General features: G+C 43.5%; 1 protein-coding gene across 24 annotated transcripts in view; it reads right to left on the bottom strand.

Annotated features, from left to right (window-relative positions):
• celf4 (CUGBP, Elav-like family member 4) overlaps nucleotides 1–24290 on the bottom strand; it is a 1375410-nt gene that overhangs the window by 308494 nt on the left and 1042626 nt on the right. The window lies entirely within an intron of this gene.

Raw genomic sequence — 24290 nt, 5'->3', positions numbered from 1 at the left:
CTGTATTAACCAGATATGATAGGATACTCTACAAAGAAAATGCAATGCTATATAAGGAAATCTGGCAGGTTACTTTGTAAAGAAATTATGGCATACGGTACATCACTCCAACAGGTCCTCCCATACTAGAGGTGCGAAAATGAGTCAGCTATTTTCCCGCAAGTGCACAAACTGCTGTCAAACATGCTCTCACTCCTTGCTTCAACATGCTCAGATATCAGTTGCAGTAGTTCTACTCTTGTGCCAATCAGTGGCCACAGCGAGGGCCCAGCAGCAGGAGCATGGAAGGAATAGGTATGGATCTTGGTACTATCTCTTGAGGTGACATATCTGCCCACCTCCCCTCTTCACTACACCACTCTGCTCATGCTAAAAAAAAAGGCAAGGCCAGACCACCTGAACAGTTGCAGAAACAGCAGAGCAAATGCCTAGTCCATATCAGGACTCAGCTGCCGGGAAACAACATCCACTTCAACCCTAAAAGGCTTTTGTGGATACAAAGTAGTCAGCCATCTCACATTGTTATGCAACACATAAAGCACCTAGGCAAAGCACCAGACGCAGTTTATGAAGCAGTTGTCTTTGTAATAAGACGTTAAACCGAGGCCCAGTTTTCCCTTTCACGTGAACATAAAAGATTGCAAGGCACTAGGGAAGACCTGAGGAAGTCTCCAGGTGTCCTGACCAACATGACTGCACTGGAGGTGAAAATCGGGAGAAAGGTATAATGGGTGGCTGATCCAATATCACCTGCTTTACATTATCGCCCGAATCATAATTACCCTCTGTATCTCTTCAGGTCTTTATAAAATATCCTATCAGATCCACTACATACAGAATCCTGTCAGATCCTCTTTCTAAAGTATCCTATCAGATATTTTTCTCCTTTATCTCTTTGATACACTATCGTGTCAAATCATTTCAGTAGAGTATTCTGTCAGATTAGTTCTCCATTGAAGACCTCCTTTTACAGCCTCTGTCAGATCTTCTTTATACTGCATCTCCTCAGATTCCTTTCATACCCTATTCTGTTAGATCTCCTTTACACAGACTCCTGTCAGATCTGTTTTATACAATTTCATCTCGGACCTGTTTTAGACAGTATCCTGTCAGGTCTTTATACAGCATCCTGTGAGATCCTCTTTATAGAATCTCCTCTAAGATTTATACAATATTCCTGTCAGATCCTGTTTATATGGTATCCCCTTAAATCCTCTTTCTATTGTGTAGTGTATTCTTCCAGACAGTAGAGAAGGAATTTGAAATCCTCTCAAGGTACATGCGGGTACTTGCAAGAATGAAGGACTTTTCTTGTGGAATAAATAATCCATGTTCAGAAAGACAAACATGATATTTTGATGATGATAATTTATTAAGAATATTACTGGAAAGTTTGTGGATAATATATTATGGATTATGGATTTCAGGAATTATGAATTGTTATGTGTAGTTGAGTATATGCTCACTTCTGGTCTACAAACCATTCAAAATCTTTTACACCCTAACATCATATTCACTTTCCCAACAGTCTTGCAATACTGGTCCTTACCTTGAATGATTCATGGATTACAACTCTTTGATCCTTCTGCCAAACTAGCAGGCTTGAGTGTACAACAGTGAATGATGCTTGTACTTTTCCCCTACCCACGTGCATCAAGCTCCACTTGCATATAATGAGAGACATCTGACAGAACCTCATTGTTTCTGGATCTGTCTGCAAACTATTTGTGTCATCTAACTCCCACATGAGTCTCATCCAAATACTTGTCGGTCATTCCAGCAATGTTCATTAATAATGATATTGAAGAGTAGTGAATCTAACACTGATCACTGCCGACTCCTTGACTTTGAATAATGCTACCCTCACTAAATTGTCCACCATCAACACCTTGGGGGTGTCAGTATTGACCAGATGCAGAACAGAAACAGCCATAACAACCCTCAGTAGGACAGAGGCTGAGTACTCTATGATGAATTGGTTATCTCCTGATCCTTCAAAGGCTCTTCACCATCTACAAAATAAAGTCAGGAATGCGATGCAACACTCACCACTTGCTTGGATGGGTGCAGCTGCAGCAACACTCAGGAAGCTTGATACCATCCAGGACAGAGCAGTTCACTTGATTGGTTCTTTTGCCATTGGAATCTCCACACCCGCGCCCCTGTAACTCCATCACTAACGCAACGTTATATGTACAATCTACAAGATGCACTACAACAATTTATCAAGGTTATTTGAAGAGTACCTCCCTCCCTTGTGACTTGTAACCCTGAGAAGGACAAGAGCAGCAATGTTTTGGGAACATCATCACCTGAAAGTTCCCCTTCAAGTCACACACTATCCTGTCTTGGACATATATTGCCATTCCTTCAATATGTCCGGGTCAACATTCTGGAATTTCCTACCTAACACCATCAGCGCAAGAATTGCAATGATTCAAGGAGAATGTTCACCACTACCTGCTCAGGGCAACTCGGGATGAATAATAAATGTGGCTCTGCTCGTGTCGTCAACATCTAGAGAACAAATAAAAAAGCTCTGCTGCGATCGGCTCCCCTCATAGAGCTGCTAACATCATAGTCGCGCTTTGTGTAAAGGAATGTGAGCAATTCTTTACCCAACCTAAGGTCTACCCATAAAAAGCATAAGATGTAGCCTTAATTAGTAGACTTTCTGATAGCACTTTATTAAAAGCTTTTTGGAATTCCAGATACACATATCAACTGGGTTTCCACTTTCCACCAGTTTTGTAAACTCATCAAAAAATATAATCAGGCTGTTGAAGTAGGATGTCCTTTTCCAGAGGCTATGCTGTGATACCCTAGTAGTCATTTCCCTCTCAAGGTGAGCACAGGCCTGATTTTAACTGTAAGTGAATGGATTTTGAGTGCGTTAATATCTTGTCCCAAATCTTTAATAATTCTGTTAGCAATGCTAACACAAAATGTTTTATTAAAGAATCCATTTTATGTTCAGGATTCCATTTTGTAACTAACAGTTTGTGCAGAATCTGTTGAAATAGACGATATCTGATGAACCTCCCAATCACCAAGGCTACATTTGCAAAACTGCAACTGTTGTCGTACAAAATAGTCTTGTGTCTTTCTAATCTTCCAGTTGATGCATCTATATGTTTCATGACTATACGTTTACCTTTACTGTACCAGTAAGGGAAGGTTTTATTATGAAACCCACTCCCTGGAATGCTAAATTGATGTAAGTTAGCGTAAAACCAAGAGTGAAGGTCATGGAGAAGGAGAAGAACTTCTGATAAAAGGCAATCGACCTGAAACAATTTAAAACCTCAGGCGTGTCTTGGAATTCCAGCCAAGTCTGCAGAACCCTTCAATGTCCATATACAGTACCAGTGGCTGTCTGATTTTGAACATAGATGAAAAAGACCTGGCTATCCACACTTAGCCACTATTCTCTTCTCCATTGCCCTTTTTAGCTAATCTGATTATAGACTTCATTGCCCTTAGCTGAGTCTGATGCCTATCATAGAATTATACAGTGCTGAAGGAGGCCCTTCAGCCCATTGTGCCTGCCCCATTTCTTTGATGGAGTTATTCAATTGGTTCCACTCTCCTGCTCTTTTCCCATAGCTCCTGTAAAAGAATTTCCTTCAAGTATTTATCCAATTTCCTTTCGAAAGTTATTATTGCATCTGCTTCCACCACCCATTCAAGCAGTGATTCCAGATTATAACAAATTGCTGGGAAAATGTTTCCTTATCTTGCCTCTGGTTCTTTTGCCAATCAGCTTAAATCTGTGTCCTCTGGTTATTAACCATTCTCCCACTAGAAACAGTTTCTCCTTATTTACTCCATTAAAACCATTCATGATTTTGAATGTCTCTATCAAATACCCCCTTAACCTTCTGTGCTCTATCTCTATTCTGTCTTCTGAACCATTTGAGAGATGAATGCTTGAGAGTTTTATGAGGCAATTTCTGTTTGTTTGCGAAAACTTATGTTTATTAAAGACGGTATAACTTGGCAAACTCATTAATAGTGTAATAAATTTTCTGCTTCTGTGCAACTTCAGCTTGCGATAAGAAGTAGGATATTTAAGACCAGAGCTTAAAAACAGGAAAATAAAAGCAATATACTGCAGATTGCTGGAAATCTGAAATAAAAACAGAAATAGCTGGAAATACACAGCAGGTCAGGCAGCATCTGTGGAGACAGAAGCAGAGTTAACATTTCAAGTCTGTGACCTTTCATCAGAACACCGTTAATCAGTTCTGTTTTTATTAAAAACAGGAACTGATTAACAACAGGGAAAATGACGGGATAAATGCCTTAGGGTGCAAAAGGGGCTGTGGACTGAGGCAGGTGCTTATAGCTGGAAAATGGTGGAACACTGGGACTAGTGGCAGTTTGGGACCCATTTCATGGGCGTCACTCCTCCACAAGGCTGTTAGACCCTGCTCCCACAAATATAGCCTGATCCCAGCAACCCCAATGTGGCCAGAGTCTACATCCCATTCTCCAAAAATCAATTATTCCTCTTCCTATTTGACTCCAGGACCCCGACTACAATGGAGAGTAAAATCGGGTGGGGTGTAAACCAGCGGGCTAGGTTAAAATTGGGCCTATTGAACAGATTTGAACTGAAGATCCAGCAGACACAGATTCAGCCACAGTTATTTCCGTTTGGTACAAAGTCACCTCATCTAGTGCTTGGCAAATCTCTTAGCTCCCATTGAATTCAGCAAGCAAGCAGCAACAGCAGACATGTTTGCTGTGAGGGGTAAGCCTCTTGCCTACATACAACTCAAGTGCTACAACTCATTAGTCTACCCTCAGCACTATGCAGCATAAATATACCAACATTGGAGGATGCTATTTGAAGGGAATTCCCTCAAGTATTCCATGGGTACAATTAAGGTGAAAGGCATGCAGGTCAAAATGCATATTGACAAATCGGTTATTCCTATTGCTCAGCGCCGCTGCAAGTTATCACTTCCTCTACTGAAGAAATTTGAGGCAAAGCTAAACAAGTTGGAGGATAGTTGTCTAATCAGCCACAAGATGGGCCTACAACTTTGGTGTCACCTATAATAATCATCTCCAAACCCATGAATTTGAATGTCAGCAGCAAACAAATCAATTTTGTGTAAACAATATGATACTCTGTACTCTGAACAAGATTTCTGCAGGGGCAAACAAACCATGCAAACCAAGCATTTTCTCTGAGCTAGGTGTGAAATATGAGTATCACCAACTGGGGCTCAATCAGGGGAACTGTTTTCTTACAATGTTTGCAGACAGGCATTGGTCCAAAGCAATATAATAGCATTACTTTTGGTATATCTTCAGCAACAGAGGTATTTTAACATAAGATTTGACAATTTATTTAAGGAATTCCAGGTACATTGAATGTATGCCATAATATTCGGATACAGGCTTCTAACCAAGCAGAACATACATGCATTAACATAGAGTTCTTTGCTGTCCATGAGAAAATGGCCTTACACTCACACACAAGTAGTGAAATTTGGTTTGCAGCATCCAGCATATTTTAATCCAATATTTACAAACCATGCATATCACCAGAACCAAAGAAGGTTAATGCTATCCACAGTGCTGGAATTCCACAAAGTGTGTCAAAGCCTGCAATGTTTTGCATTCGCTACTTACTATTCCCATTTTTTTTCCCAATTTTGTTAAAGTTACAGCACCATTACAAGTGCGAAGGCAAATATAATCACATTCTACTTCAGATCAATGAATTGCTATCTAGTCATGTAGTGATGGCTTATTTAAAGTCATTTAACTCTCTCAGTTAAAGAGAGAGTAGGAGTACTCAGGATGAAGGAGGGAAATGATGGTGGAAGTGACAACATAGGTATATTAGAGGAGGGGATGGAACAGATTGCTTGAGCCAACTGTAGAAAAGGAATTGGTTCTGAAAAAACTGAAAGATCAAAACTGATTCTATAAAGCAAGGGAGTGCGCCTATGGGTAGTTCTTTGAGAGAGCCAGCACAGGCACGATGGGCCAAATGGTCTCCTTTTATGCTTATATGATTCTATGATTCTAACTCAAGGTGGAGGATAAATCACTGGGCCTTAAGGGCAAGCATACTAAGCAACTGAAAGATGTCAGTGAGGAGGTATCAGAGGTTCTAACCACAATTATTCAATCTTCAATAAATATGTAAGTCATGCCGTCAGACAGGAGAATAATATATTACTTATGTTCAGAAAGGTAAAGAAGAATAAACCAGGTAACTATAAATCAGTTAGTCTATCGCCAGTTGTGGGGAAACTCAAATAATTCGAGATTAAATTATTGGGCATTTAGAAATGAATGGGTTAATCAAGGACGGTCAGTGTAAATCCGTTAAAGACAGTTCTTATTTAATAGAGTTTTTTTAAAGACGTAACCTATTTAATCCATAAGGGGAATTCAGTTGATGTAGTGTATATGGATTTTCAGAAAGTGTTCAATAAGCTCTCTCACAAGAGGCTAGTTAGAAAAATTCAGGCATATGGTTAAAGAGGAAATGTAGCAGCATAGAAAGAAAGTTGGCTGATGGACAGGAAACAAAGAGTTAGCGTAAATGGGCAACAGGAGCTGAAAGTGCTGGGAACACTCAGAAAGCTTCTGTTAAAAAAAGAAAATGACGTTTTCAATATAATACTTTATCAGAACTAAAATCAGTGTTGCTCAGATTGGAGAAAGGTTGAAAGTGGTGTACCACGGTGGTCGTTACTGGGTCTACCTTTGCCTTCGGCATATATAGATGATTTGGACATGGGTGTAGAGAAAACAATCTTGAAATTTGTTGCCAATAGAAAAGTAGAGTTTTGAAAACAATTAAGAAGGAATTTAGAAGACTTGAGGAAGACATTGACAAGTTAGCAGAATGGGCAACAAATGGAAAGTGCAATGTCATGTGGATAAGTGTGAGGTAATACATTTTGGGAGGAGAAACAAGGAATACTACTGACTGGAAAAACGCTGAATGTTGAGGATGAACAGAGACCTTTTCAAATAAATAATTCCCTGAAAGTGTGAGTGGACGTAGACTAGACTATAAAAAAAGCCAAAGGAATTTTGGGTCTTATTAATAGGCATATAAAGTACAAAAGCAAATAAGTAATGATGAAGTTATACAAAATTAAATGGGTCACAGACTACTCATGTAGTTTTGGGTGCATGGATTTGCCAGGGCGAGGCGCAGAATGGGAAATCAGTTATGGGGAGAGATTTGCAATACTGGACTATTTCCACTGCAGCAGAGAAACTAATAGAAGATGTAGCAAAGTGGTTTTAGATTATGAAGGTTTTTGTTAGAGTGAAGAGGGAAAAACAGTTTCTTATGATTTGGAAATCAGTAGAGAGGGGTCATCAATTTAAGATCGTCAATAAGAAAGTGAGGAGAGAGGTCATCAATGATTTCTTAACAAGGATGATTGTTGGAGCATAGAATGCTTTGCCACAGGGCATGTCTCAAGAATAGAAAATTGTGTTTTTCTAGGGAAAACTGGGTACATATTTGAAGCAAAGGAAGATACAGGATTATGAGCAGAAAGCAGAACTCGGATTAGTTTTGGCAGAGAGCCAGCACAATCATAATGGGCCAAATGGCCTCCTTCTGTGCTGTAAACGCCAATGGTACTATTTTTTTCTCTTTATACAGTAGCTTGACAGATCCTCTTTATTCAGCATCCAAATAAAAGTATCCCATCAGATCCTCTTGACAAAGAATCCTGCCTGATCCTCTGGTATAATATTCCCTGAGATCCTGCCTTACAATTTCCTGCTTAATCCTTCTTCTGTGGTAACTACTTTGATCTTTTTCATGTTATATCATGTCAGATTCTTGCCTTGTTTTACACTGTCCTGCCAGATCCTCTTTATACAATATCCTGTCAAATCCTCTTCACATAGGATCCTGTCGGCCTGTCAGTGCAGTATCCAGTCAGACTGCTATTGCACAGTATTCTGACAGACCCTTTGTGCAGCATCCTGTCAGATACTTCCCCATTATAAACTATCCAGTGATAACTTCTTTGTGCACTATCCCACCAAATTCTTCTTGATTGATTATATAGATAAGCACTTGGATTGCTGATGTACTAATCTCCAAACAAAAAAATGATGTCAATTTAGTAAATAAACAAGGATGCCAATCTGATTAGATGGCAGACTCACCATTCATGACTGTAGCTTCAACTGCACACTCTCGATGCTTTGGAATTTCCTCCCTCTCTTCCTTGAAGTCCCTCCGATAATCCACCTCTCTGATAAGCATTTTGCCACCCTTCCTTCTTTGTCTTTGCTTCTAAATTCTTATCCCTGTGTTCAAATCCATCCTTGGTCTCTCTCCTCCCTATCTCTGCAACCTCCAAGAGGTTGTCCTATGACCCTCCAAGAGCTCTGTATTCATCCAGTTCTGACCTCCTATGCATCCATGGCTTCCTTCACCCGATATTGGTAACTGTGCCTTCAGCTGCCTAGGCTCTCAACTCCCTCCCTAAACCTCACCACCTCTCTCTCTTCCTTTAAGACGCTCCTTAAAACCAACTTCTTTGATCAAGTTTTTGTGGCTGATCATGCTTCTGTGAAGCAACTTGGGATGTTTTGCTATGTTAAAGCCACTATATTAATGCAAGTTATTATTGTTGTATCTGTGCTTTGTGTATCTGTGTTGCATTTTGATGTTATTTATATCTGTGTTATGTGTATATGTGCTGTAGGTAACTGATTTCTGTCTCTACGGTGCTGTGTGTGACTGCCTGGTGTGTAACAGTGCTGTATATTAATGTATGTATTTTGTCGAGAAAAGATGCTATATCAAATGAGGATTTTTAATTAAAACAAGAAATGCTTGAACCACTCAGCAGGTCTGGCAGCATCTGTGGAAAGAGAAGCAGAGTTAATGTTTCGGGTCAGTGACCCTTCTTCGGAACTGACCCGAAACATTAACTCTGCTTCTCTTTCCACAGATGCTGCCAGCCCTGCTGAGTGGTTCCAGCATTTCTTGTTTTTATTTCAGATTTCCAGCATCTGCAATATTTTGCTTTTATTTGAGGATTTTTAAGTCATCGGTTGGAAACCTACATTGAACTTTTAAAAAGGAACTGGGATCCGACAGTTAACTTTTATAAACACTGACAGCCAATATGGCCACCACAATTTGCATTGGAATACCTCACATTCCAAGACATTGAATTGGAGATGCATGTCTAACAAGGTTGCAACCAGGACAATGCCTCATGAATTTGGAAACAGCTAACAGCTTCGCTTCCAATCGTAAAATATTCAAAGCCATCTTGGAACATGAACAGTGAAGTCATACCTCCAGGGGTGAATATTGAAACAATGAGACTCAAGAGAGAAAGTGAAAATACCTAGACTCGAATCTAATTGACTTGCAAACGAGGACACTGAACAATCATGTGACTCCCCCCTCCCACCCCCCCCCCCCACACCCCGCCACCATGTTTTTTAAAATTAATTCATGGGATGTGGATATCGCTGGTCAGCACAGCATTTATTGCCCTTGAGAAGGTGGTGGTGAGTTGCCTTCTTGAACCGCTGCAGTCCATTTGGGGTAGCTTTACCCACAGTGCTGTTAGGAATGGAGTTCCAGGATTTTGACCCAGCGACAGTGAAGGAATGGCAATATAGTTCCAAGTCAGGATGCTGTGTGACTTGGAGGGGAACTTGCAGGTGGTGGTGTTTCCATGCATTTGCTGACCTTGTCCTTCTAGTTGGTAGAGGTCGCGGCGTTGGAAGGTGCTGTCTAAGGAGCCTTGGTGCATTGCTGCAGTGCATCTTATAGATGGGACACACTGCTGCCATTGTGCGTTGGTGGTGGAGGGAGTGAATGTTTGTAGATGGGGCGCCAAACAAGCGGGCTGCTTTGTCCTGGATGGTATCGAGCTTCTTGAGTGTTGTTGGAGCTGCACCCATCCAGGCAAGTGGAGAGTATTCCATTACACTCCTGACTTGTGCCTTGTAGATGGTGGATGGCTTTGGGGAGTCAGGAGGTGAGTTACTCGCCTCAGGGTTCCTAGCCTCTGACCTGCTCTTGTAGCCACGATATTTTTATGGCAACTCCAGTTCAGTTTCTGGTCAATGGTAGCCCCTAGGATGTTGATAGTGGGGGATTCAGCGATGGTAATAGAACAAACAAAGAACAGTACAGCACAGGAACAGGCCATTCGGCCCTCCAAGCCTGCGCCATTGAAATGCCATTGAACGTCAAGGGGAGATGGTTAGATTCTCTTTTGTTGGAGATGGTCATTGCCTGGCACTTGTGTGGCGCGAATGTTACTTGCCACTTATCAGCCCAAGCCTGGATATTGTCCAGGTCTTGCTGCATTTCTACACAGACTGCTTCAGTATCTGAGGAGTCATGAATGGTGCTGAACATTGTGCAATCATCAGCGAACATCCCCACTTCCGACCTTGTGATTCAAGGAAGGTCATTGATGAAGCAGCTGAAGATGGTTGGGCCTAGGACACTACCCTGAGGAACTCCTGCAGTGATGTCCTGGAGCTCAGATGATTGACATCCAATAACCACAACCATCTTCCTTTGCGCGAGGTATGACTGCAGCCAGCGGAGGTTTTCTCCCTGATTCCCATTGACTTCAGTTTTGCTAGGGCTCCTTGATGCCATACTCAGTCAAATGCTGCCTTGATGTCAAGGGCAGTCACTCTCACCTCACCTCTTGAGTTCAGCTCTTTTGTCCGTGTTTGAAACTAGGCTGTAATGAGGTCAGGAGTTGAGTGGCCCTGGCGGAACCCAAACTGAGCATCACTGAGCAGGTTATTACTACGCAAGTGCCGCTTTATGGCACTGTTGATGACACCTTCCAACACTTTACTGATGATTGAGAGTAGGCTGACTGTGAGGTAATTGGCCGGGTTGGACTTGTCCTGCTTTTTGTGTACAGGACATACCTGGGCAATTTTTCACATTGCAGGGTAGATGCCAGTGTTGTAGCTGTACTGGAACAGCTTGGCTCGGGGCGCGGCAAGTTCTGGAGCACAGGTCTTCAGTACTATTGCCGGAATATTGTCAGGGTCCATAGCTTTTGCAGTATCCAGTGCATTCAGTCACTTCTTGATATCACGCGGAATGAATTGAATTGGCTGAAGTCTGGCATCTGTGATGCTGGGGACTTCAGGAGGAGGCCGAAATGGATCATCAACTCGGCACTTCTGGCTGAAGATTGTTGCAAATGGTTCAGCCTTATCTTTCGCACTGATGTGCTGGGCTCCCCCATCATTGAGGATGGGGATATTTGTGGAGCCACCTCCTCCAGTTAGTTGTTTAATTGTCCACCACCATTCATGGCTGGATATGGCAGGACTGCAGAGCTTAGATCTGATCTGTTGGTTATGGGATCGCTTAGCTCTGTCTATTGCATGCTGCTTACGCAGTTTGGCATGCAGATAGTCCTGTGTTGTAGCTTCATCAGGTTGACATCTCATTTTGCTGCTCCTGGCATGCCTTCCTGCACTCTTCATTGAACCAGGGTTGGTCTCCTGGCTTGATGGTAATGGTAGAGTGGGGGAATATGCCGGGCCATGAGGTTACAGATTGTGGTTGAGCACAATTCTGCTGCTGCTGATGGCCCACAGCGCCTCATGGATGCCCAGTTTTGCATTGCTCTATCTGTTCGAAATCTATCCCATTTAGCACGGTTGTACTACCACACAACACGATAGAGGGTATCCTCAATGTGAAAGCGGGACTTCGTCTCCTCAAGCACTGTGCGTTGGTCACTCCTGCCAATACAGTCATGGACAGATGCATCTGTGGCAGGCAGATTGATGAGGACGAGGTCAAGTATGTTTTCCCCTCTTGTTGGTTCCCTCACCACCTGCCGCATGCCCAATCTAGCAGATATGTCCTTTAGGACTCGGCCAGCTTGGTCAGTAGGGGTGCTACTGAGCCAATCTTGGTGATGGGCATTGAAGTCCCTGACTCAGAGTACATTTTGTGCCCTCGCCACCCTCTGTGCTTCCTCCAAGTGCTGTTCAACACGGAGGAGTAATGACTCATCAGCTGAGGGAGGGCGGTAGGTGGTAATCAGCAGGCGGTTTCCTTGTCCATGTTTGATCTGATGCCATGAGACTTCATGGGTCCAGAGTCGATATTGAGGACTCCCAGGGCAACTCCCTCCCTACTGTATACCACTGTAACACCACCTCTGGTGGGTTTGTCCTGCCAGTGAAACAGGACATATCCGGGGATGGTGATGGCAGTGTCTGGGACATTGTCTGTAAGGTATGATTCCGTGAGTATGACTATGTCAGGCTGTTGCTTGACTAGTCTGTGCGACAGCTCTCCCAACTTTGGCACAAGCCCCCAGTTGTTAGTAAGGAGGACTTTGCAGGGTCGACAGAGCTGGGTTTGCCGTTGTCGCTTCCGGTGCCTAGGTCGATGCCGGGTGGTCTGTCTGGTTTCATTCCTTTTTATTGACTTTGTAGCAGTTAAATACAACTGAGTGGCTTGCTAGGCCATTTCAGAGGGCATGTAAGAGTCAACCATATTGCAGTGGGTCTGGAGTCTTATGTAGGCCAGACCAGGTAAGGACAGCAGATTTCCTTCCCTAAAGGACATTCCTAAAGGACATTAGTGAACCAGATGGGTTTTTCTGTGGAAAAACTAACAGTCTTTTGCAAAAGGACAAGCTGATGAGATTTTGAAGCAGACAAGCTTTGAGTACTAACCAGACCAGACCCCAGTGGGGCTGTGTGTGTATGTCTCTCTCCAGAAAACATCACAACTCGTCTGCAACTGTGGAATTTCCAAGTCTACCACTGCTACAAACAGAGACCCCGGAGAAGAAAGCCACCTGTAACTCTGTCACCAAGATAAACCTAAACCAAGTGGGCCAGCCAATGACATCAAGATCACAACTTCAGCCGGAAGACAATGGAATTACCTGACCACACAGACTGCGTTTTTTTTTTACTTGTTCCAGATTCTAATCCAAACCAAACTATTTATTGTCACTCTGCACACCGTACTCTATTTGTGTATGTGATTCTTATATGTGTGCGTGAGTGAAAGTGCAGCATAGTTTTATCTTTTCTTAGACTGGGTTTAGTTTTTTTTAAATACAATAAACTCACCTCTTTCTTGTTTAAACGCAGGAAAACCTGTCCGATTGGTTGTTTTATGACCACAACAAAGGAAAAAGTTAAACACTCACTGAAGTTTTTTTCATTCATTCAAGGGATGTGGGCGTTGCTGGCTAGGCCAGCATTTATTGCCCATCCTTAATTGCCCTTGAGAAGGTGGTGGTGAGCTAACTTCTTGTACTGCTGCAGGCTTTGGAGTGTAGGTACACCCACAGTGCTGTTAGGAAGAGAGATCCAGGATTTTGATCCAGCGACAGTGAAGGAATGGCGATTTAGGTCCAAGTCAGGATAGTGTGTGGCTTGGAGGGAAAATTGTAGGTGGTGGTGTTGTTGAAGGAGCCTTGGTGAGTTGTTACAGTGTATCCTGTAGTTAGTACACACTGCTGCCACTGTGTTTCAGTGTTGAAGGGAGTGAATGTTGAAGGTTGTGGATGGGGTGCCTATCAAGTTAGTGTCGAAATTCTTCAGTGTTGTTGGAGCTGCACCCATCCAGGCAAATGGAGAGTATTCCATCACACTCCTGACTTGTGCCTTTTAAATGGTGGACAGGCATTGGGGAGTCAGGAGGTGAGCTATTTGCCAATGAATTCCCAGTCTCTGACGTGCTTGTGTAGCCACAGTATTTATCTAGTTGGTCTAGTTCAGTTTCTGGTTAATGGTAACCCCCAGGATGTTGATAGTCAGGGATTCAGTGATGGTAATGCCGTTGAAAATCAAGGGGAATTGGTTAGATTCTCTCTTGTTGGAGATGGTCATTGCCTTCAATCCACTCGGCACTTCTGACTGAAGATTGCTGCAAATGCTTCAGCCTTACCTTTTGCACTGGTGTGCTGGGCTCCCCCATCATTGAGGATGGAAATATTTGTGGAGCCACCTCCTCCAGTTAGTTGTTTAATTGTTCACCACCATTCACGACTGGATGTGACGGGACTACAGATCTTTGATCTGATCCGTTGATTGTGGGATCGCTTAGCTCTGTTGCATGCATGCAGTCCTATGTTGTAGCTTCACCTGGTTGGCACCTCATTTTTAGGTATGCCTGGTGCTGCTCCTGGCACGCTCTCCTACACTCCTCATTGAATCAGGGTTGATACCAGGGTTGATGCCCTGGCTTGATATGATGGCAGAGTGAGGGACATGCTGGACCATGAGATTACAGGTTGAATACAATTCTGCTGCTGCAAACAGCACCTCATGGATGCCCAGTTTTGAGTTTTGAGTTTACAATTTAAAAGGTACAGGAACCGACAGACCTAGGGTATATGTACAAAGGTCAAGTCTTTGATGGTGGCAGGCCAAGTTCAGAAGGCTGTTAAAAAGGCATATGGAATCCTTGGCTTTATGGAGGCACAGAGTACAAAAGTAAGAACGTTATGCTAAACCTTTATACAGCACTGATAGGGCTCCAGATGGAGTAGTTTGTTCTATTCTGGGCACCACACTTTCAGAAGGCCTTCGAAAGGGTGCAGAGGAGAGTCACTGGAATTGTACCAAAGATAAAAGACTTCTGTTAATTGGAGATACTATAGAAACTGGGCTTGTTTTCCTTACAGCAGATAAGATTAAGCGAAGATTTGATTGTGGTGTTCAGAATCATGAATGGTTTTGATAGAGTTAAACAAGGAGAAACTCTTTCCAGTAGCAGAAGGGTCAGTAACCTGAGGACACAGATTTAAGGTGATTGGCAAAAGAATCAGAGGAGGCATGAGGAAAATTTGCTGTAGCTACACAATAACAGGAATAGGAGTAGGCCATTTAGCCCCTTAAGCACGTTCTATCATTCAATAAGATCATGGCTGATCTGCAATCTAACTCCATATACCTGCCTTTGCCCCACATCCCTTAATATCTTTGGTTAACAAAAATCAATAAATCTCAGATTTAAAATTAACAATTGATGCAGCATCAATTGCTTTTTGTGGAAGAGAGTTTCAAACTTCTACCGCCCATTGTGTGTAGGAGTGTTTCCTAATTTCAATGCTAGAAGGAATAGCTGTAATTTTTAGACTATGCCCCATGGTTCTAGATTCCCCAACCAGTGGAGATAGTTTCTCTCTATCTAACCTACCCTTAATATCTTGGAAATTTCAAATCACTTCTTAACCTTCTAAATTCCAGGGACTACAACCCTACTTTATGTAAGCTCGCCTTGTAATTTAATGCTTGCAGTCCAGGTATCATTCTAGTAGATTTATGCTGCAAACCCTCTAAGGCTAATATATTCTTCCTAAGGTGTGGTGTCCAGAACTGCTCACAGTACACCAGGTATGGTCTAACCAGGGGTTTGTATAGCTGTAGCATGACTTCTATGCCCTTCTGTTCTAATCATCTAGATATAAATGTAATATTACTTCTCCCTTTGGTATGTGAACCACAGAAGACTCACAGGACTACAAGTAATATCTAAAGAAAATGTGGGTTTTATTATAACTTAACTAGAACATATGTATACAAACAGTTACTGCATGAGCACACCTATACATATCTCACTCTGTTGGGCTGCACCCACAACTACTGGTCATGTGTGACACAACATCACTTTCTCTGGTAATCTTCACATACAGCTGTTAAGGTGGTCCCTTCTTAAGGTCCTCCCACAACAATAATGACCAGCATTCCATTAGCCATTTTGATTATTTTCTGTACCTATTCATGACATTGTAATGATTTATATACAAGGACCCCCAGGTTTATTTGAAATGCCACTGTTTCTAGTTTTCCACCATTTAGAAAATATCCTGTTCTATTCTTTTCAGGTCCAAAGTGGATGACCTCACATTTGTCTACATTGAAATCCAATTACCACTGTTTTGCCCATTCACTTCATCTATTAATAATTCTTTGTAATTTTTTGCATCTATCCACACTGCTTACAATGCTGCCTATCTTTGTGTCACTGACAAACTTGGATGTGTGTCTTTCTATTCCATCATCTGGGTTATTAATAAATATGGTGAATAGTTGAAGCTCCAACAAAGATCCCTGTGGGACATCACTAGTCACATCCTGCCAATTAAAATACCTGATCATTATCCTTACTCTCTGTCTCCTGCCACTCAGCCTATTTCCTAACCAGGTCAATAATTTGCTTTCAATTCCATGAACTACAGTTTGATCTGAAGTCTCTTAATAAGGACTTTATCAAATGCCTTCCAGAAGTCCATAACATCCATAGATATTCCCTGTCCACTACTTTAGCCACATCTTCAAAAAATTAAATCAGGTTTGTCAGACATGACCTACCCTTTACAAATCTATTCTGGTTCTCTCTGATCAGCTGAAAATTTTCAATGTGTTCAATCACCTTACCCTTAACTATATCCTCCAGTAATTTCCTGACAACAGGTGTTAGGCTAACTTGTCTAAAATTCTCTGGTTTCCCTCTCTCACCTTTCTTAAATAGCCAAGTCCATCACACAATTTTCCAATCTATAGGAATGGTTACCAATGTTCTCACCTACTTAATTTAAAACCCTGGGATGGAAACCAACTGGTCCTGGGGATTTGTTACACTTTAGAGCCATACTTTCATTATCGTAATTCTATTTAGTTTAATTTTTCTGAGTCCCTATCCCTGATTGAAAATTAGTTTCCTTGGGATGGTCTGCAGGCTGACCTCTTCCTCTACTGTAAATATTGTTGCAAAGTAATTGTTCAGCACAGTCACCATTTCCTTACTTTCATTGACAAAATCACCATTATCAGTTTTCAGGATGCCAGGATTGCTCTTGACCACCCACATTTTCCTAATATACTTGTAAAAATTCTTTGTGTTGATTTTGATATCCTTTTCATACTCCCTTTTTGATGTTTTTACAATCTGTTTTGTCACCCTTTGCTATTCTTTGTATCTTTACCAGTAATCAGGATCTGTTTTTTGTTGCATTTTTGACGGCTTTTTCTTTTAGTCTTATGTTGTTTCTTACTTTTTTTTATTTGTTCGGGGGATGTGGGCATCGCTGGCTAGGCCAGCATTTATTACTCATCCTTAGTTGCCCTTGAAATGGTGGTGGTGAGCTGCCTTCTTGAACCGCTGCGGTCCTTGGGTTGTAGGTACACCAACAGAGCTGTTAGGAAGGGAGTTCCAGGATTTTGACCCAGTGACAGTGAAGGAACAACGATATAGTTCCAAGTCAGGATGGTGTGTGGCTTGCCAGGGAACTTTCAGGTGGTGATGTTCCCATGCAACTGCTGCCCTTGTCCTTCTAGGCGGTAGAGGTCACGGGTTTGGAAGGTGCAAGGTGCTCCTTTTGAAGAAGCCTTGGTGAGTTGCTGCAGTGCATCCTGTAGATGGTACACACTGCTGCCACTGTGTGTGTCGATGGTGGAGGAAGTGAATATTGAAGGTGGTAACATGTGCTGTGGATAAAGGGGAGCCCACTGACGTACTGTACTTGGATTTCCAGATGGCATTTGACAAGGTGCCACATAAAAGCTTATTGCGCAAAGTAGGAGCTCATGGTGTAGTGGTAACATATCAGCATGGACAGAAGATTGGCTAGCTGGCAGAAAACAGAAAACATGCTTAAATGTGTCCTTTTCTGTTTGGCAGGACGTGACGAGTGGAGTCCCGCAGGGGTTCGTGCTGGAGCCTCAACTTTTTACAATTGATATCAATGACTTAGATGAGGGGAGTGATGGCATGGTAGATAAATCTGCAGATGACACCAAGATAGGTAGGAAATTATGTTGTGAAGAGGACATAAGGAAGTTGCAGACCGTTATAGACAGGTTGAGCGAGTGGGCAAAAATCTAGCAGATGGAGTATAATTTAGGAAAATGTGAAGTTGTTCATTTTGGCAGGAAGAATAAAAAAGCAGAGTATTACTTAAGCAGAGAAAGACTGCAAAACTCTGAGGTGCACAGGGATCTAGGTGTTCTAGTGCATGAGTCACAAGAAGTTAGTATACAGGTACAGCAAGTAATAAAGAAGGCTAATGGAATGTTATTCTTTATTACGAAAGGAATTGAAAATAAAAATAAGGATGTTATGTTTCAGTTATACGGGCCATTGGTGAGACCACATCTCGAATACTGTGTGCAGTTTTGGTCTCCTTATTTAAGGAAGGATGTGACTGTGTTGGGGGTGGTTCAGAGGAGGATTACTAGATTGATATCTGGAATGAGTGGGTTGTCTTTTGAGGAAAGGTTGGACAGACTGGGCTTGTTTTCTCTGGAGTTTAGAAGAGTGACGGGAGACTTGATTGAAGTATATAAGACCCTGAAAGGTCTTGAGAAGGTGGATGTGGAAAGGATGTTTCCTCTCGTGGGGGAGTCCAGAACCAGGGGCACTGTTTTAAAATTAGGGGTCACCCTCTTAAGACAGAGATGAGGAGAAATTTTTCTCAGAGGGTTGTGCGACTTTGGAACTCTCTGCCTCAGAAGGTGGTGGGGGCAGGGTCATTGAATGTTTAAGGCGGGGGTAGATAGCTTCTTCATAGGCAAGGGAATCAAATGTCATCAGGGGTAGATGGGAGTGTGGAATTCAAGACACACAGATTAGCCATGATTTTATTGAATGGCGGAGAAGGTTAGAGGGGCTGAATGGCTTACTTCTGCTCCTAATTCATATGTTCGTATCTTCATATATGGTGGCTGGCGGGTGCCAATTAGTTTAGTATAGAGATACAGCACTGAAACAGGCCCTTCGGCCCACCGAGTCTGTGCCGACCATCAACCACCCACTTATACTAATCCTACACTAATCCCATATTCCTACCACATCCCCACCTGTCCCTATATTTCCCCACCACCTACCTATACTAGGGGCAATTTTTAATGGCCAATTTACCTACCAACCTGCAAGTCTTTTGGCTTGTGGGAGGAAACCGGAGCACCCGAAGGAAACCCACGCAGACACAGGGAGAACTTGCAAACTCCACACAGGCAGTACCCAGAATTGAACCCGGGTCGCTGGAGCTGTGCGGCTGCGGTGCTAACCACCGCGCCACTGTGCCGCCCAATCAAGTGAGCTGCTTTGTCCTGGATGGTGTCAAGCTTCTTGAGTGTTGTTGGAGCTGCACCCATCCAGGCAAGAGGAGAGTATTCCATCACACTTGTGCCTTGTAGATGGTGGACAAGCATTGGTGAGTCAGGAGGCGAGTTACTTGCCACAGAATTGTAAACCTCTGACCTGCTCTTGTAGCCAAAGCATTTATATGACTGGTCCAGTTCTGTTGTTGGTCAATGGTAACCCCCAGGATGTTGATAGTGGGGGATTCAGTGATGGTAATGCCATTGAATGTCAGGGGGAAATGATTAGATTCTGTCTTGTTTGAGACAGTCATCGCCTGACAATTGTGTGGCGTGAATGTTACTTGCCACTTATCAGCCGAAGCTTGGATGTTGTCCAGGTCTTGTTGCATATGGACATGGGCTGCTTCAGTATCTTAGGAGTCGCGAATGGTGCAAAACATTGTCCAATTATCAGCGAACATCACCACTTCTGACCTTATGATGGATGGAAGGTCATTGATGAAGCAGCTGAAGATGGTCGAGCCGACGACACTACCCTTGAGGAACTCCCGCAGTGATGTGCTGGGACTGGGATGATTGACCTCCAACAACCACAACTAACCTCCTTTGTGCTAGTTATGACTCCAACCAGCAGAGAACTTTCCCTCGATTCCCATTGATGCCAGTTCTGCTATGGTTCCTTGATGCCATACTCGGTCAAATGCTGCCTTGATGTCAAGAGCAGTCACTCTCAACTTACCTCTTGAGTTCAGCTCTTTTGTCCATCTTTGAAAAAAGGTATAATGAGGTCAGGAACTGAATGGCCCTGGCGGAACCCAAACTGAGCATCAGTGAGCAGGTTATTGCTGAGCAAGTGCTGCTTGATAGCTCTATCGACGACCCCTTCCATCACTTTCCTGGTGATTGAGAGCAGACTGATAGGGCGGTAATTGGCCGGGTTGGACTTGTCCTGCTTTTTGTGTACAGGACATACCTGGGCAATTTTTCACATTGCAGGGTAGATGCCAGTGTTGTAGCTGTACTGGAACAGCTTGGCTAGGGGCACATCTAGTTCTGGAGCACAAGTCTTCAGTACTATTGCCAGAATATTGTCAGGGCCCATCGCCTTTGCAGTATCCAGTGCCTTCAGCCGTTTCTTGATGTCAGGTGGAGTGAATCGGATTGGCTGAAGATTGGCATCTGAGATGCTGGGGACTTCAGGAGGAGGCTGATATGGATTATCCACTCAGCACTTCTGGCTGAAGATTGTTGCAAATGCTTCAGCCTTATCTTTCGCACTGATGTGCTGGGCTCCCCCATCATTGAGGATGGGGATATTTGTGGAGCCACCTCCTCCAGTTAGTTGTTAAATTGTCCACCACCATTCACGGCTGGATGTGGCAGGACTGCAGAGCTTAGATCTGATCCATTGGTTATGGGATCGCTTAGCTCTGTCCATGGCATGCTGCTTATGCAGTTTGGCATGCAGATAGTCCTGTGTTGTAGCTTCACCAGGTTGACACCTCATTTTGAGGCTTGATGGTAATGGTAGAGCCATATGCCAGGCAATGAGCAATGAGGTTACAGATTGGGGTTCAGTAGAATTCTGCTGCTGATAACCCACAGTGCCTCATGGATGCCCAGTTTTGCATTGCTCTAGATCTGTTCGAAATCTATCCCATTTAGCACAGTGGTTGTGCCACACAACATGATGGTAGGTACCCTCAATGTGAAGCTGGGACTTTGTCCCCACAAGGACTGTGCGCTGGTCACTCCTACCAATACTGCCATAGACAAATGCATCTGCGACAGGTAGATTGATGAGGACGAGGTCAAGTAGGTTTTTCCTTCTTGTTGGTTCCCTCACCACCTGCCGCAGACGCAGTCCTTTAGAACTCCGCCAGCTCGGTTAGTTGTGTTGCTACCGAGCCACTCTTGGTGAAGGACATTGAAGTCCCCCACCCAGACTACATTCTGTGTCCTTCTGCCCTTAGTGCTTCTTCCAATTGGTGTTCAACCTGGAGAAGCACTGATTCATCAGCCAGGGGGACACGGTAGGTGGTAATCAGCAGGAAGTTTCATGTTTGGCCTGATACCATGAGATTTCATGGGGTCCAGAGTCAATGTTGAGGGCTCCCAGGGCAACTCCTTCCCAACAGTATACCACTGTGCCATCACCTCTGGTAGGTCTGTCCTGCCAATAGGTTGAGCTGGGTTCGCCATTGTCATTTTCAGTGCCTCAGTCGATGCCGTGTGGTCCGTCCGGTTTCATTGGAAGCCATGATAAAAGAAGCACTGGGTGAAGTTTTTAAAAATTCTTTCATGGGATGTGAACATCGCTGGCGAGGCCAGTATTTTTTGCCCAGCCCTAATTGCCCTTAGTGGCTTGCTAGGCCATTTCAGAGGGCAGTTAAGAGTCAACCACATTACTGTGGGTCTGGAGTCACATGTGGGCTAGACCAGGTAAAGATGGCAGATTTCCTTCCCTAAAGGATATTAATGAACCAGATGGGTTTTTACAACAATTGACAATGGTTTCATGGTCACCATTAGACTAGCTTTTTACTTCCAGAGTTATTAATTTAATTAATTGAATTTAATTTTCGCCATCTGCCGTGGTGGGATTCAAACCCATGTTCCCAGAACATTAGCTTCGGCCTCTGGTTAAATAGTCCAGTGACATTACCAATATGCCACTGCCTCCCCCTTGTAGGTTTATAGAACTCTCCCGATTTTCCTTCCATTGGGTTCTCTTATGGAGACTCAGTAAAGATTCAAATTTACTCCATTGTCTTTTCTCCTAATTCTCTCCCCTTCTCCTTTGCAGGCATTGTCTGATCTTGAAGCTCCACTGTTAGTTGTCACATTACTGTACCTCACACAAGTAGCCTTTCTTCAGATGTCTGCTTGGGAAGTATGTCTTGACAGATTATTTTCCTATGGTGAGGGCATCACGGTCATGTTTAATCCTGTCCTTGGCTGATGTTCACACGTGCAACTGCCAGCTGGAATCATTGCTCTATGTGACTCAGTATCACACCATACAGGTGCACTGACTTTTCAAGGCATCACTGCAACTCCAGGAATAATTTTACGGCTGAAGTGCAATGAAGAGACTGAGATGATAGCAACAAGTCATTCTACCTATACTTTTCCAGTTCATATACATTTGCAATCAGATTGCTGTCTGGCAATTACTACAGGGTAGTAATTGTTTCTAAGCAATGCAGGTATCTCGAACAATGTGTCTTTTCAAGAAAGTACAGAGCTATTAATGTAATCTTTACACTAGCTAAATCTTCAGCAAACTCTCCAATTGAAGAAAACAAAGCCCAATTCCTTAGAAGCACAACTTTATCAATAATGTTCCTCCAAATCTTGTCAATGAACTGGAAAATACTAAGCTTTAATAGCTGGGAACAGTGGAAATTGAAAGTGTCACACAAACTGCTCTTAGATAAATACTTAAACAAACAGCTCTGAAGTGTCTTTTTAGAATCTTCGAAAGAACCTGATGTTCTGACTGACACAACGCCAAGTACAACTATAATCAGATTTTGACTCTTGATTGGGAATGATGGTGTAACCCTCTCGCCACCACTTGTAATAGCTATGCTTGCGTGGGCCCTGCACATGTCAGTGAGGAAATGAGGGTGGATTCCTGCCTCCATACCCACTGCACAATTAACATCAGTGTGAGCAGCTGCTGGTGTTGAGCGTCTGACAGAATCAAAGGGAATATTTCAGGAAACTTCTGCTGGCTTCCTTTCAGCTAACAGGCGGACACAAAAAAATACTTGAGTAGCAACTTGCAGGCCTGCCATCAAATGGAATGCTAACATGACACATGCAGAAGATGTTGCAAATGAGGGATAAAATAAATGCTTTGAGAGTTCACAGCTACAGATGTTTGGAAGAGAAGAATCCTCTACAGAATAATATTAATGACAGTAGTGGGGAAAAAAGGCTCAGTTCTAAAAAAAAAAATGTTTTGGCTTTGAAACAGAACAGAAGGTGGAAGCTCTACTGAAATGATAGAACGAGGGCAGCTTTTTAAATGTCAGTGGTATATATAATCATCTCCTTAAACGTGCTTAATGTGTCACCTTTACATCCCTCAGTCACCCATCCTCCTGCAATCTACAAGTTTTAAAAACCCACCAAATCACAACTTCCAATTTTATCTGGTCTTCTTTTCAAGTTGGATGGATTCCTTGTTCTTCACCTCGGTTTCTCATTGAAGACTTACTAACTAAAAGGAAGTCACAGAACGTTTTTTCCTAATAGCACTATGGAATACGTTATCAGTGAACCCCAGTGAATGGAAAGTATGAACGGGTTCAAGGCAAATTGAATGTTTTCCTGGAAAGAGAAGAGATGGATCAGTTAAAGGGGGTTTGTGGAGGGTGGAAAGGAGGAGTGATTAGTGGGTCTATTGGCCTTTTCCTGTTCTCAAAAATGTGCATGTATTCCTATTCCTATGTAAATGTAAGCAAAACAAATTTCAGAGAATATATGGATTCTACATTTGCATTGCCGAACAATCAAAATACTATGGGCTGAATTTTACCTTAGGCGGGCAGGAATTCGCCACCGACGTGAAAGTCGGTGGTGGACCCGCTTCTGCCTAGCCCGGGGATCTGTCCCACATTTTACGGGTCCCTGGGCTTTAAGTGTTCTGAGGTGGGATTTCCACCCACTTGAAGGAGGAGGTCCCGCCTCAGTGAGTTGCCGGCCAATCAGCGGGTCGGCAGCTCTTAGTCCCAGCAGCGCCACCGGTGGCCACTGTTGGGACTGCAGCCCAGCCGATGCCAGGGATCCTGGAGGGAAGGTAAGTTGGGGGTTGCCACACCAGGGGGATCGGTCCTTTCCTGGTGAGGCTGGAGTGGCCATTTGGGGAGAGGGGTGGCGTCTTGGGTCCCGGGGGTGGATTGGGAGGCGGGGGCGGCCCTCAATCGGGCACCCTGTGCCTGGCAGCCATGCCCCCCACCCGGGGCATGGAAAGGACGGCAGCTATCGCTGGGCGGCCTTTCACATCCCCAGCACACCCGCTTGCCATGGGTAAAATACCCGTGGAGGCGGGCGAGGGCCCTTAAGTGGCCGTTAAGTGGCCACATAAGGGCCTTGATTAGCCTCGGGCATGCGGGCCATTTCCCACCCCTGCCCGATGCCGTAAACTTGGCCGGAGGCAGAGGGGCAGTTAGGCCTCCCAG

This window comes from Heterodontus francisci, chromosome 1 (assembly GCF_036365525.1).
Source record: "Heterodontus francisci isolate sHetFra1 chromosome 1, sHetFra1.hap1, whole genome shotgun sequence".
NCBI lineage: Eukaryota > Metazoa > Chordata > Chondrichthyes > Heterodontiformes > Heterodontidae > Heterodontus > Heterodontus francisci.
The sequence above is the reverse complement of the archived record's forward strand: the minus strand, read 5'-3'. Positions and strand labels throughout refer to the sequence as shown.